Source organism: Ambystoma mexicanum, chromosome 5p (assembly GCF_040938575.1).
Source record: "Ambystoma mexicanum isolate Mex_15411 chromosome 5p, UKY_AmexF1_1, whole genome shotgun sequence".
Taxonomy (NCBI): domain Eukaryota; kingdom Metazoa; phylum Chordata; class Amphibia; order Caudata; family Ambystomatidae; genus Ambystoma; species Ambystoma mexicanum.
In genome coordinates, this window is record NC_090930.1 from 231,017,621 (window position 1) to 231,032,048 (window position 14,428).

Here is a 14,428-nt window from a genome sequence, read left to right on the forward strand (position 1 = left end):
TGTTGGCTTTCCTCCTCAATCTTTCTTCTGCCTTCGACACGATCAACCATACCATCCTGCTCAACCGTCTCCGTGAAAACCTGGGTATCACTGATCAGGCTGTGGCATGGCTGACCACTTTCCTCTCAGATCGACCATCCCAGGTCCAACTTGGGTCCTTCCTTTCATCTAACTTCCTCTCTATCTGTGGTGTTCCCGAGGGGTCTAACCTCTCGCCCTGGCTTTTCAACCAATACCTGGCAACTCTCGCCCACTGCATTGCCACTTTCTATTGAAATTCCCAGTGCTAGGCTGACGACACTCAACTCATTTTAAGACTGCCCACTGCCACCTTCTCTCCCTCTCTCATCTCTGATTGCCTAACTGCCATTCAAGATTGGTGTGCTGCCAATGATATTTGTCTGCTCCTCATCGACACACCATCAACCATCCTTTTCCCTCACTCTCTGGCCGGCCTCCCTTGGCCCTCCCTTTTCCCCCACCTGCGAGGCTAAGAACCTCAGGGTCATCTTTGACTCCACCATTTTCCTTCTACACTCACATCTCTGAGGTCTTTAAAAAGTCACATTTCCTACTAAGCCTTCTCAGAGGTACTCTGCCTTTCCTCTCCTTCCCCCAGAAGCTCATGTATCCCAAGCTCTGGTTCGCTCTAGCTTGGACTATTGTAACAGCCTCTTTCTAAATCTACCTGCCTCTACTCTCCGCCCTCTGCAACTAATCCAGAACAGGACTGCGTATCTCTCCATCTCTGAAATCTCTCCATTGGTTCCCAGTGGATGCAAGGATTGAATTCAAAACCCTCCACATTGTCCACAAGGCTTTCTGGTGCCTGGGTCCAAAATACCTTCAGCTATCCCTCCGCAAATACCTCCCCTCTTGAGCTCTTCGCTCCTCTACCACCAACTCCCTCAGGGTCAGTTGTTTTTCAAAGAAACAAGCTGGGGGTAGATCTCTGTCTTCGGATGGGACCTCCCTCTGGAACAGCCTCCCTGCCACTCTAAAACTTGAGGAGAACCATCTCCGGTTCCAGAAGCACCTCAATACCTTCATCTTTTCTTCTGCCTTCACTCCCCCTCTCCCCTGCTGATCTGTTCTCTCTTGGCACTGTGCACTTGGCCACCCTCTGTCCTCTGGGCCCAGGTACCTGCTCACCCTGCCACCCTCCCGCACTGCCTCCGGGCCACCCCTTGCACTGGGTTCTGTATCTGTACCCATACAGCCCCCCCTTTTCTTCCTGCACTTATCAGACCTACCCTGTTTGCTGCCTTAAACCTAGCACTTGCAAATTGATGGTTGCACTACCACTATTTGTTGCCTTTATTATTTATTTATTGTTATTTATCTGTTTCTCCTCTGCTTCGCACTTTCCAATTCTCCCCCCTTCCATGCCCAGCAGACCAGATCACAAAAGAGTTGTGTACACTGAGCCATGGTAGCCCTCAATCATCTGATAATGGGCAACCTTTATGATATCCAACCCCATTACCTCTTTGTGTGTAGTAATTTCCATCAGAAGAGGGCAGGTTTGTTTCTTAATCGGGCCGGATATGAGAGGGCTACTGTCCACACTTTCTACTGGGATCGAGACAGCTTTGGTAGAGCGAGGGATTCCATGATCAGAGGCCCACCGATCATTCATAAAGTTACCCGCTGCTCCGCTGTCAAATACTATTCTTAATCTGTGTGTTACCTCAAGAGAAAGAAATCAGGAGAACCAACATGGGAGAATCCTAAGTGTCTGTGCTGGTTGCCAACGGACTCAGGAATGACTGGGAAACTCTTGGAGCCATCCTGAACCATGCTTCCCCCTTCAGTCGGGCGTTGGCTTTTCCCTGTCTTCAGGGGGAGGGGGGGAAACCAAGCATTTATTGACACCTGCAGAGCCCCTGTGTTCATCTGCAGTTTTGTTCCTAATTTGATAAAAGCCTGCAAGCGACCCCCAAATTGCATATGTTCCTTTGGCGGCTGATTCCGGCTACAGTAGATACCTGGGAGGTCTTCCTTTTCTCTTCTAAGAGTGTCTCTCCTGAAGGCGATAGTCTAATTGCATCACAATGGCTATCAATCCTGCTAGGTTGGGAGGCCTAGTAATGCAAGAAACCTCATCTTTGAGTTCCTCGGATAATCCTCTATGAAAGATTGTTATTAGGGCATCATCATGTCATGCAGTATCTGCTGCCAGTTGTTTAAAATGAGTTATTTAAGATAGTCAGGGTAATTCATAGAATTTCGCAGAAAAGTGTCGCAAGCGGCTGGCGCAGAGTGTCCGCGTGCGATTGTGTGCGCCAGGCACGTGCGCTAAAACCGATTTCCGCGCACAGCGTATTCATGGATTCCATGCTCCCAAACCAGCCGTGGCGCAGAGAATCGCAGCGACCCTGCAGCAGCGCCAGTAACGCCCCCAAGAACGCCCTCGCGCAAGGAAAAGCCATCAACATCGCTAAATCATTGCAAAGGGCTGCGCTAACCCTGGACCAGTTTACAGGGCTGCCAAACAAGGAACGCAAAGCGGGCAACCTTCATATCAGGAGTACGCGGGAAGTTTTACACGCGATTAGCCAGGGTACGTGTATTACAGGGGTACGCGGGAAGTTCAACACGCGATAGTCCAGGGAACGTGTATTACAGGGGTACGCGGGAAGTTCAACACGCGATTGTCCAGGGAACGTGTATTACAGGGGTACGCGGGAAGTCTTACATGCGATTAGCCAGGGCACGTGTAATACAGGGGTACGCGGGAATTATCACACGCGATTTGGCAGGGTACGTGAATTACAGGGGTGCGTGGGATTTATCACACGCCATTTTGCTGGGTACGTGTATTACAGGGGTGCGTGGGAATTATCACACGCGATTAGGCTGGGTGGGTCCTCACAGGTGTTCCCTGTACACCCTCCACAGCCCCTGCAGGCAGCCCACAAAACAGGGGACTACCCTGCACACCTGCTCATGTCCCCCTGCACCCCCACCCCCCAGCCACCAGGGGCACCCACCACCAGGCCCCCACCCATGTCTCCTACCACCCCCACCCCCCAGCAGTGCAGGGGCAGCCTCCACCAGGCCCCCACTCATGTCTCCCACCACCCCCACCCCCCAGCAGTGCAGGGGCATCCTCCACCAGGCCCCCACCCATGTCTCCCACCACCCCCACCCCCCAGCCACCAGGGGCAGCCTCCACCAGGCCCCCACCCATGTCTCCCACCACCCCCACCCCCCAGCACTGTGGGGCACCTGCCAGCAGGCCCCCACCCATGTCACCCACCACCCCCACCCCCCAGCAGTGCAGGGGCAGCCTCCACCAGGCCCCCACTCATGTCTCCCACCACCCCCACCCCGCAGCCACCAGGGGCAGCCTCCACCAGGCCCCCACTCATGTCTCCCACCACCCCCACCCTCCAGCACTGTGGGGCACCTGCCAGCAGGCCCCCACCCATGTCACCCACCACCCCCACCCCCCAGCAGTGCAGGGGCATCCTCCACCAGGCCCCCACCCATGTCTCCCACCACCCCCACCCCCCAGCAGTGAAGGGGCAGCCTCCACCAGGCCCCCACTCATGTCTCCCAACACCCCCACCCCCCAGCCACCAGGGGCAGCCTCCACCAGGCCCCCACTCATGCCTGACTCATGTCTCCCACCACCCCCACCCCCCAGCACTGTGGGGCACCTGCCACCAGGCCCCCACCCATGTCTCCTACCACCCCCACCCCCCAGCAGTGCAGGGGCAGCCTCCACCAGGCCCCCACCCATGTCACCCACCACCCCCACCCCCCAGCAGTGCAGGGGCATCCTCCACCAGGCCCACACTCATGTCCCCTATCACCCCCACCCCCCCGCCACCAGGGGCACCCTCCACCAGGCCCCCACTCATGTCTCCCAGAGTGCTACGTGTATTTCAGGGGTGCGCGGGAAGTTCCACTCGCGAATAGCCTGGGCGCGTGTATTTCAGGGGTGCGCGGGAAGTTCCACACGCGAATAGCCTGGGCGCATGCATTTCAGGGGTGCGCTGGAAGTTTTACATGCGATTTCAGCAGGGTACGTGTATTTCAGGGGTGCGCGGGAATTCTCACACGCGATTTGGCTTGGTACGTGTATTACAGGGGTGCATGGGAATTATCACACGCGATTAAGCTGGGTGGGTCCTCACAGGTGTTCCCTGTACACCCTCCACGGCCCCTGCAGACAGCCCACAAAACAGGGGACTACCCTGCACACCTGCTCATGTCCCCCTGCAACCCCACCCCCCAGCAGTGCAGGGGCAGCCTCCACCAGGCCCCCACCCATGTCTCCCACCACCCCCACCCCCCAGCAGTGCAGGGGCAGCCTCCACCAGGCCCCCACCCATGTCACCCACCACCCGCACCCCCCATCACCAGGGGCACCCACCACCAGGCCCCCACCCATGTCTCCTACCACCCCCACCCCCCAGCAGTGCAGGGGCAGCCTCCACCAGGCCCCCACCCATGTCACTCACCACCCCCACCCCCCAGCAGTGCAGGGGCATCCTCCACCAGGCCCACACTCATGTCCCCTATCACCCCCACCCCCCTGCCACCAGGGGCACCCTCCACCAGGCCCCCACTCATGTCTCCCAGCATGCTACGTGTATTTCAGGGGTGCGCGGGAAGTTCCACTCGCGAATAGCCTGGGCGCGTGTATTTCAGGGGTGCGCGGGAAGTTCCACACGCGAATAGCCTGGGCGCATGCATTTCAGGGGTGCGCGGGAAGTTTTACACGCGATTTCAGCAGGGTACGTGTATTTCAGGGGTGCGCGGGAATTCTCACACGCGATTTGGCTTGGTACGTGTATTACAGGGGTGCGTGGGAATTATCACACGCGATTAGGCTGGGTGGGTCCTCACAGGTGTTCCCTGTACACCCTCCACGGCCCCTGCAGGCAGCCCACAAAACAGGGGACTACCCTGCACAACTGCTCATGTCCCCCTGCACCCCCACCCCCCAGCAGTGCAGGGGCAGCCTCCACCAGGCCCCCACCCATGTCTCCCACCACCTCCACCCCCCAGCAGTGCAGGGGCAGCCTCCACCAGGCCCCCACCCATGTCTCCCACCACCCGCACCCCCCAGCAGTGCAGGGGCATCCTCCACCAGGTCCCCACCCATGTCTCCCACCACCCCCACCCCCCAGCAGTGCAGGGGCAGCCTCCACCAGGCCCCCACTCATGTCTCCCACCACCCCCACCCCCCAGCCACCAGGAGCAGCCTCCACCAGGCCCCCACCCATGTCTCCCACCACCCCCACCCCCAAGCACTGTGGGGCACCTGCCAGCAGGCCCCCACCCATGTCACCCACCACCCCCACCCCCCAGCAGTGCAGGGGCAGCCTCCACCAGGCCCCCACCCATGTCTCCCACCACCCCCACCCCCCAGCAGTGCAGGTGCAGCCTCCACCAGGCCCCCACTCATGTCTCCCACCACCCCCACCCCCCAGCCACCAGGGGCAGCCTCCACCAGGCCCCCACCCATGTCTCCCACCACCCCCACCCCAAGCACTGTGGGGCACCTGCCAGCAAGCCCCCACCCATGTCACCCACCACCCCCACCCCCCAGCAGTGCAGGGGCATCCTCCACCAGGCCCCCACCCATGTCTCCCACCACCCCCACCCCCCAGCAGTGCAGGGGCATCCTCCACCAGGCCCCCACCCATGTCTCCCACCACCCCCACCCCCCAGCAGTGCAGGGGCAGCCTCCACCAGGCCCCCACTCATGTCTCCCACCACCCCCACCCCCCAGCCACCAGGGGCATCCTCCACCAGGCCCCCACCCATGTCTCCCACCACCCCCACGCACTGTGGGGCACCTGCCAGCAGGCCCCAACCCATGTCACCCACCACCCCCACCCTCCAGCAGTGCAGGGGCAGCCTCCACCAGGCCCCCACTCATGTCTCCCACCACCCCCACCCCCCAGCCACCAGGGGCACCCTCCACCAGGCCCCCACTCATGCCCGACTCATGTCTCCCACCACCCCCACCCCCCAGCAGTGCAGGGGCATCCTCCACCAGGCCCCCACCCATGTCTCCCACCACCCCCACTCCCCAGCAGTGCAGGGGCAGCCTCCACCAGGCCCCCACCCATGTCTCCCACCACCCCCACCCCCCAGCACCGTGGGGCACCTGCCAGCAGGCCCCCACCCATGTCACCCACCACCCCCACCCCCCAGCAGTGCAGGGGCAGCCTCCACCAGGCCCCAACTCATGTCTCCCACCACCCCCACCCCCCAGCCACCAGGGGCAGCCTCCACCAGGCCCCCACCCATGTCTCCCACCACCCCCACCCCCCAGCACTGTGGGGCACCTGCCAGCAGGCCCCCACCCATGTCTCCCACCACCCCCACCCCCCAGCAGTGCAGGGGCAGCCTCCACCAGGCCCCCACTCATGTCTCCCACCACCCCCACCCCCCAGCCACCAGGGGCATCCTCCACCAGGCCCCCACCCATGTCTCCCACCACCCCCACGCACTGTGGGGCACCTGCCAGCAGGCCCCAACCCATGTCACCCACCACCCCCACTCCCCAGCAGTGCAGGGGCAGCAGGCAGTCAGGCAGCAGCAGGTGGGAGCGTGCTCGGGGCTCTGGGGGGCAGTAGTTCGGCCTTCCGGGCAGGAGCGTGGTATTCCGTGTGCGTACGCGTGGCAAGCTTGGTACGGAGTGATTTGGCACGTGAAAATCCTGCACGTCAGCGTGAATACTGAGGAAAGGCCCTCAGCGCGTAAGCGCGTCTGTGACGTGACCCGCACAGGTGTATCCCACACAGCACGTGATGACAGAGCACACGTGGAAAGACTGCACGTCAGAGTGTAATCGCGTGTGATTGGTGGAAATGGCCCTACACGCAGAAGTGACAAAGCATGTAATTGGTGGAAATGGCCCTAGCGCGTACATGCCGCGTAAGTGATGCTGGACGTGTGGGCCTGTATAATAGGTACGTGTAGAACACGTTTTCCTTGTGCGTGCTTTTCGTGGAGAGCGAGTGGGTGAATTCTGTACTTCTTGTCATTTCACACGCGATTTACTTCACGGCGTTTCAAGTTCGTATTCCCTGTTACCTCTGACAGCTTTTTCTCTTTTTTCTCTTTTACTGGTTTACCTGGGCCTGTTCCCTCAAACAGTGTTCCCTTCTACTGTTGTCCTGTCTCCTCAGACAGCGTACAAATCTTCTTTTGGCGGGGGTGTTGCCAACCAAACGTGCTCCTTTTACACGCTCGTTTACCAGGCAGACGGTGAGTCAAGCACGTATCTAACATCTGTGCTTGCCCCGTGTGTAGCCTACCCCTTCAGAGGTCATTCTAGGCTGCGTGTGACACGCATACGTTCATTCTTGTGTTACTGGGTGCCACAGCGTAGTGCAGGTTTTTCTTTCTGCACACGTGGTCTAGGAGGGGTTGCGTGCACGTCATCTCCCTTTTTTGGGCCTCCTGTGCGTTGCGTGACCCGTCATCTTTCCCCAGGGGTTACATTCAGCCTTGCTAGAGCACTAGGGTACAATTACCATCTGGTACCCAACCCCTTTGACCCCCAATTGCCCAGGACTATAGTCTACATCCACCCCCATACGCACATTAACATCAGTGCCATGGCTGGGAGGCGAGGATTCCGTAAGGGTGGCAAAGGTGGAAGAGCCACAAGTGGTGGCCGTGGTGGATCCGGTAGGGGACGTGGTCATAACTTGCAGGGTGAGCCTGTCCCCCCATGTGTGGAGGACCAGTCACGGGCACCCATAATCCCCCCCCCACCCCCTCCCAAAGAGGCTGATGTGGCTGACACCATCCATGCTCAGCCCTTGTTGGACCAGCCCATTGTGGCACCAGACCTGGCTGACTCCATGGCTGACTTCCAGGTCAGCAGGGCTACGACACGTGCGCTGGTGCACGTTGATGCCATCATGCCACGTGGATCTGGGGCAGCAAGGTCATCTGCTGCACCAAGGAGGCAGGGCGGAGAGGCTGCAGGGGCAGCTGCGGCTCCATCCACCCCAGCCCTCACACACCCAGCCAGGACAGTGTCGGTCCTAGTCCATGCTGCTGACATTCCCCCTGACACCATCACACTAGAGCCAATGCCTGCACCAACTCCCATGCTGAGTGTGCAATCCCACACTCCTGATACAGAGTCCACCAGGGCTCCTGCCCCTAGTGTCCAGAGCGGCGCAGGACACTCAGGATCACCACCACCTTCCAAGTGGAAGAGGAAGAGTGCTCGTCCGGCACAGGCTGATGCCCCAGACACGGCTACACAGTCCGGCCCGTCCAGGAAGCCCAGCTTCACGGATGACGAACTGAATGCACTTGTCGAGTATGTGTCCGGACATGACAACGAGATGGTCATTGTTGCAGGATCCAAGACCACACCTGCACAACGCCAGGCACACTAGCAGACCGTTGCGGACATCGTAAGTGCCCTTGGAATCGTGAGGTGCACAGCCAATGATTGCTATAAGCGCTGGAATGACCTAAAGCGCAGGGCAAAGAATAAGCTGGCCTCAAGTCATGCCGCAACTCTAGTGACTGGAAGTGGGTCTCCAGTAGTAGACATGGAACTCACTCCACATGAGTCAGTCGCTGGGACCTACGTCACGGAGGAACAGATCCAAGGCGTGGGAGATCTGGCTGATTACGAGGCATTGTCCGGTGAGTGCACATGCATGTGTGTGTCATCCATGTGCATGGTGTGTGTGTGAGGGCTTCTGTTTGTGTGCCAGGTGAGAGTGTGTGCGCCTGAGTCGTATGGGTCAGCCATGTGCTTCATGCAATACTTCCTGCGCAGCTGCATTTGGCCATAGCAGTATCCCTTCTGCCAACAGTAGACATCTAGCCCAACTGCACGCCAGTTGCCCTTGAAGTGTCACCTTGCCACAACATAGTTGCTTATTTTTCACTGTTCATTCAGTCATATTGTTTGCATTCCCCCACTTTTACTAGCCATGTCGCTGTCCACTAGTCACATGTCTGACATGGCTATGGTGAAGTGGAGTGACTTTGTTACCTGGATATCATTTGTACACACATGTCCCTGTGCAATTGGACCATTTCAGACTGGCAGCTCCAGGTGAAGAATCTGACCTGTTAGAATTAGAAAAGCAATTACATGCGGGAACTGGACTGAATGAATAGGTGCTGCCCTCCTCTCCATCTTCACTCAATAGCAATGGTACATGCCATCTGTGTGATGGCATGTGTGTTTCACCTGGCAATCACAGGCCAATGTGTGATGCCACTGCCAGGCAGCATGCAGAAAATGTGTTCATTTTCCATCTTGGTGTCATCAGTGTGTGCCATTTGCCTGCACTTCATACGCAGTGAGGGTGCATGCATGGGAGGGTTTTAGTCATGTGGGACATGTGTCAATCAAGTACTGGTCCTCTTGCTTCTCAGCCCTCATTGTGTGCCATGGTGCTAATGCCTGTTTCCATTTCTTTGTTTTCATGTCTTTGCAGGGGAAGACGCACCTGATACTGCTGGGGTTGTGGAGATGGTGCAGACCCAGGAGGGGTCCGAGGGCCGACCAACCACCAGTGAGGGACGTGGTGTGGTGGTGGGGGAGAACCCACAAGTGCTGCAGGTCGTGCTCTCAAGGGGTGTCTCTGGCTGCACCTCCCCCGAGCTGTACTCAGGTGTTGATTCGGATGAGACCTACGTGCCGTCGCAGGTGAGTGTTCCAGGGAGGGATTCTGTTCTGTCTCACCCACCTTCACCAGGGTCAGAACCCTCCATGGGGATGTCAGTGTTGGCAGCTACGCCTTTGGTGGTTACGGATGCAGGGTCACACTCCGCGACATCTGATCCTGTTCCTGGGCCAGCAGATCAGAGGGGGAATGCAGTCCTGCAGCCTCAGGCAGTGCCGGCACAGCAAGGCGCAGTTCGCCTTGCCCCAGACAGGTGTGGTGCCCGCCGACGTGGTGGCCGTACGCCACCTGGCAATACCGCATGGGAGCAATCCATTTACGGTATGACAACCCAACAGGCTGCATCATCCGAGATGATGGCTCAGGCCATGGATAGGGTGGCCACTTCCATTATCCCCCCAGAAAGGCTGATGGAGCGACTAGAGCAGGCAACCAACTCCATCTGCCAGTCACACAGCGAGGACATGTTGGGGTCCAACAGGGACAGGCGGGCGGCACTGGCGACTCTGCAGGAGGCCATCTCCATTGAGTCCCAGGGCCACAGGGAAGCCCTGAGGCAGGAGCTCCTTCACCTCAGGACGACTCTTGTTGAGCTTGAGGCTTCAACACACCAAAGGACAGAACAGCAGCTGGAGCGTCTCACCCGTACGCTCTCAGCTGAGATGCAGGCAACGAGGGCGGAGGTCCGGGCATCCCGTGAGTTGTTGCATGGGGACCTCCGCACACTCATCCTCCAGAACCAGACCTACCACACCCGCATGCTTGCAGCCATGGAGGAGCAGACTAGGGCCTTGCGTGGGCTGCCTCCCATAGTGCAACCACCTCCGGATGCAGCTGCACAGGGTGATAATAGCGACAGCAGTGATACTCCCACAACAGGGTAGCCGTGTGGGCCATGAGCCCATGGAGGTGTTTTATTTTCCCAGGATCCACGCAGGTGGGTTCTGGTGTGCATCCTGTCCTCGGACCTCCTGGGTGGCCTCCCCAACCCCCCCGGGCCCATCAATGGCCATTTTTGATTGTTTCTTATTTTTATTGTTATTTATTTTATTCCCTATTTTTTTGGGACGATTTGTTGGCTTCCGTGGTTCCTGTGGGCATACGCTGCATTGTGGCTGGGCACATGCAGGCTTGTAATGTATTTGGTTCAGATGCTTGGGTTTGAGTCACACACACCCCTCCTGCTTCCCGTTTCTATGGGCTTGCAAAGGGTGTGCCCAAGTGACAGTGAATTACACAGTGACGTTGGACTCCCATGAGCTGTGTGGGCAGTCTGTGGTCAATACTGTGTATACATTCCTAGTGCATATTGCTGTTGTGTTGTACACTGCATGTTGCATTGATGTGTAACTCATCTTCTGTGTCTACCTCCCAATTTGCAGGTCCCTTCCTCATGTCTACACAAGGACCTCTAGTCTGGAGATGGGGGTCCATGTTGGCAACAGTGCACCTACAACTCTACATGGCGCCAACACTGCACAGTTGGTGGTGGTGGGAGTGCAGGCATTTCCAGGTGGTGAGACTACTAATATGTAAAATTTGTGATGTCATGTTAATGGTAGTACGTGCTCAAGTATGTTGTTGGTCCGGCATTGCTGTGAGCATTTCAGGTGTTGCAGGTTTCTAATAGGGACACTGTACATAGTGACACTAGTGTCATGTTGTGGGGATTACTTTGTTTACCTGCAAATAGCATGACATGGCACGGTGTGTCGTGTGGCGGTGCTGGGGTTGGGTTGGCTGACATGGCACTGTCCTCTTGTTGCATTTTGCAAGTGGGTATTCTTTTAAGCTGCTTGAATGTGTAACTCTACAAAACTGCATTGGTGGTGTCTGTGTGGGTAGGGATGCACACATTGTGACACTTCCAGGTGAACAATCTCAGGCTGATATGGTATTCACGGTTCATTCTCCAGACATTCAGGATCAGTGTCAGGTTGAGTCATCATTGATTGTCAGATGGAATGTGCCAGGGCAGTGTGCACTCCACAGGGGTGTGATTTCTATGTGAAGTAATTAGCCACTAGCTGTGTACGGGCTGCCTCCCCACGTGCCCTTTCCCCTCCCATGCGCAGCGGCTGTGCATGTGGTTGGGGATGTGGGGCCACCACCATGTCCACGGCCAGGCCCCGGCGTGTTGCAACGTTGTGCAGGACATATGCTGCCACTATGATTCTGCACACTACTGGGGGAGCGTATAACAGCTGCCCGCCAGAACGGCCAAGGGAGCGAAAGCGTGACTTTAGCACTCCGAATGTGCGCTCCACTATGCCCCGGGTCGTAATGTGGGCTGTGTTATATCTTACCTCGGGTGGCGTGGTGGGGTTCCGAATTGGCATCATCATGTGGGGGCTGAGAGGGTAGGCACTGTCCCCTGTGGAGGTGGTGATTGGTATCATTGGTGGGGTTGTGACCTTGCTCAGTATCCAACATGCATGCATGTGCAGTGGCATACATACTCACCAAGCAGCCATGTATCGCCATGCCGCCCAGCATCTAGGTCCCGGCATAGGGTGGATAGGCGGTAAATGAAGCTGTCATGGGTGGAGCCGGGATAGTTGGCATATACTGAGGTGATGATTCCCTTGGCATTACATACTACCTGCACGTTGATGGAATGCCAGTGCTTGCGGTTCCTATAGATGTGCTCAGATGCCCTGGGGGGACGTAGAGCCACATGGGTGCAGTCGATGGCATCTAGCACTTTGGGGAATCGTGCCACACCGTAAAAATCCAGGGCGGCAGCATGCCTTTCTGCAGGTGTTCTGGGCAGGTATATGTGCCTGCGGACTGATGGGCGTGCAGTGATGATGTTCAAGACCTGGTGTAGGCAGCGTGACTGGGTGGCCTGTGACACCCCACCCACTATGGCACTTGTCCGCTGAAATGATCCAGTGGCTAAGAAGTGCAGTACATTGAGGACCTTCTCCAGGGGGCTGAGTGCTTGGGAGCAAAGGGTGGGTGATGTGAGGTCATCCTCCCACTCACTCACCAGGTCCAGTATTATGTGTGGTGGAAACCTGTACCTTCCATACACCTGGTCATCAGGCATCCCGAAAAGGCTGGTTCTGGGTGTGAATATTCTAGCCCTGACTTTCCTCCTCCTCCTCCTTTGGTAGCCCACTGCCACTGCTGCTAGGAACGGTATGTTCATCCTGGCGTCTGGCTTGTTATTGTTAAAGTGCGCAAATTCATGCTTTGCGCGTGTTCTAGGCGAGCGTGTGACCCGCGCACCCCTGGAATCCAGTTCCCAGTCCAATAGCGTGTGGAAATTCACGCACAACGGGATACAGGTGCGCTGACGTACTTGCGTGTGTAAGTGCCCGCGCACCCCTGAAATACACGTGCATAGGCCAATCGCGTGTACGCGCACTTTTGTCCAATTACACGCGATGACACTCTGACGTGCAGTATTTACACGTGTGCTCCGTCATCACGTGCTGGGTGGGGAACACCCGTGCGGGTCACGTCACATACGCGCTTACGCGCTGAGGGACTCTGGACCAATAGAATCGCGTATGCGTGCTTACGCGCTTACGCGCTAAGGGCCTTTCCTCGGATTTCACGCTGACGTGCCGAATTTTCACGTGCCAAATCAATCCGTATCAAGCTGGCCACGCGAAAACACACGGAAGACCACGCTCCTGCCCAGAAGGCCGAGTTACTGCCCCCCGTGCCCCGAGCAGCATCCCACGTGCCATCTGCTGCTGCCTGCCTGCCTGCCTGCCTGCTGCCACCGTGCCCTGCCATTTGGTGCCTGCACATCAGCCATCTGCAGGGGTCCAGTTGCTGTTTCCACCCCTGCTGGAACTGAAGACTCCCGACTGGGATTACATCGCTCCACAGCCCAGCCCCAGGACCCAGTTGCCCACCCACACCTGACTCTGGGGTTGCCATGTCGGGCACTTCCACATCTGGCACCAGTGGCAGCCCCAGGCCAGAGGGGCAGAGGGGCACCAGCTTCACTGCCACCGAAGTTGGTGTCCTGGTGGAGCATGTCCTGGGGCAGTATGATGCCCTCTTTGGATCGTCCCGCGCCAGCAAGGATGGACGGGAGAGGATCTGGGCCGACTGTGTGGTTGCCATCAACGCGGAGGGGGTGGCAACCCGCAACGTCCAGAAGATCAAGAAGCGCTGGGAGGACTTGAGGTCCAGGACCCTTGTGAAGGCCCGGCGCCTCGTGGAGGGGGGCCGGGGCCGCATGAGTTCCATCCAGATGAGGGTCCTGGAACGCGTACGCCCAGCGCTCCATGCCCAGATCCTTGAGAGGGAGGCCCGTCTGGAGTTGAGCGGTAAGTGTCCAAGCATTACTGTGTGACACAGGGCATGTTGCTGTGTGCTGGGTCTATGATACTTGCCTGTATGTGTGCCATAGGCCATGTATGCATGTATGTGTGCATGGACATAATGGTAATGCATGTGCAACATGTGATGTGTGACCCACATGGTTGTTGCATGTGTTCAAATGCTGCATGGGGACCCCTATGCAGATTTTGAACATGAGAGCATGCCAGTCTCTGTACCGGGACATGGGTGGGGGTGAGGGATGGGTGCCGATGCCAGGTACATATGTGGTAGCCATGTCTGTGTGGCTGACCTGCGTGTCTGTGACTTGTGCATGCCATGGATGCATGACACATGTGTGTGACAATGCACAGATTCAGTGAAGCAGCCAAATTGCCCTTGTATCCCCTGTGTTGGTTGTGTTTGGGGCCAGATGGATGTGACTGAGGTGAAGTGTGTGCATGTGAAATGCATGAGCCATGATGCATGTGAGTTCCATATCATTG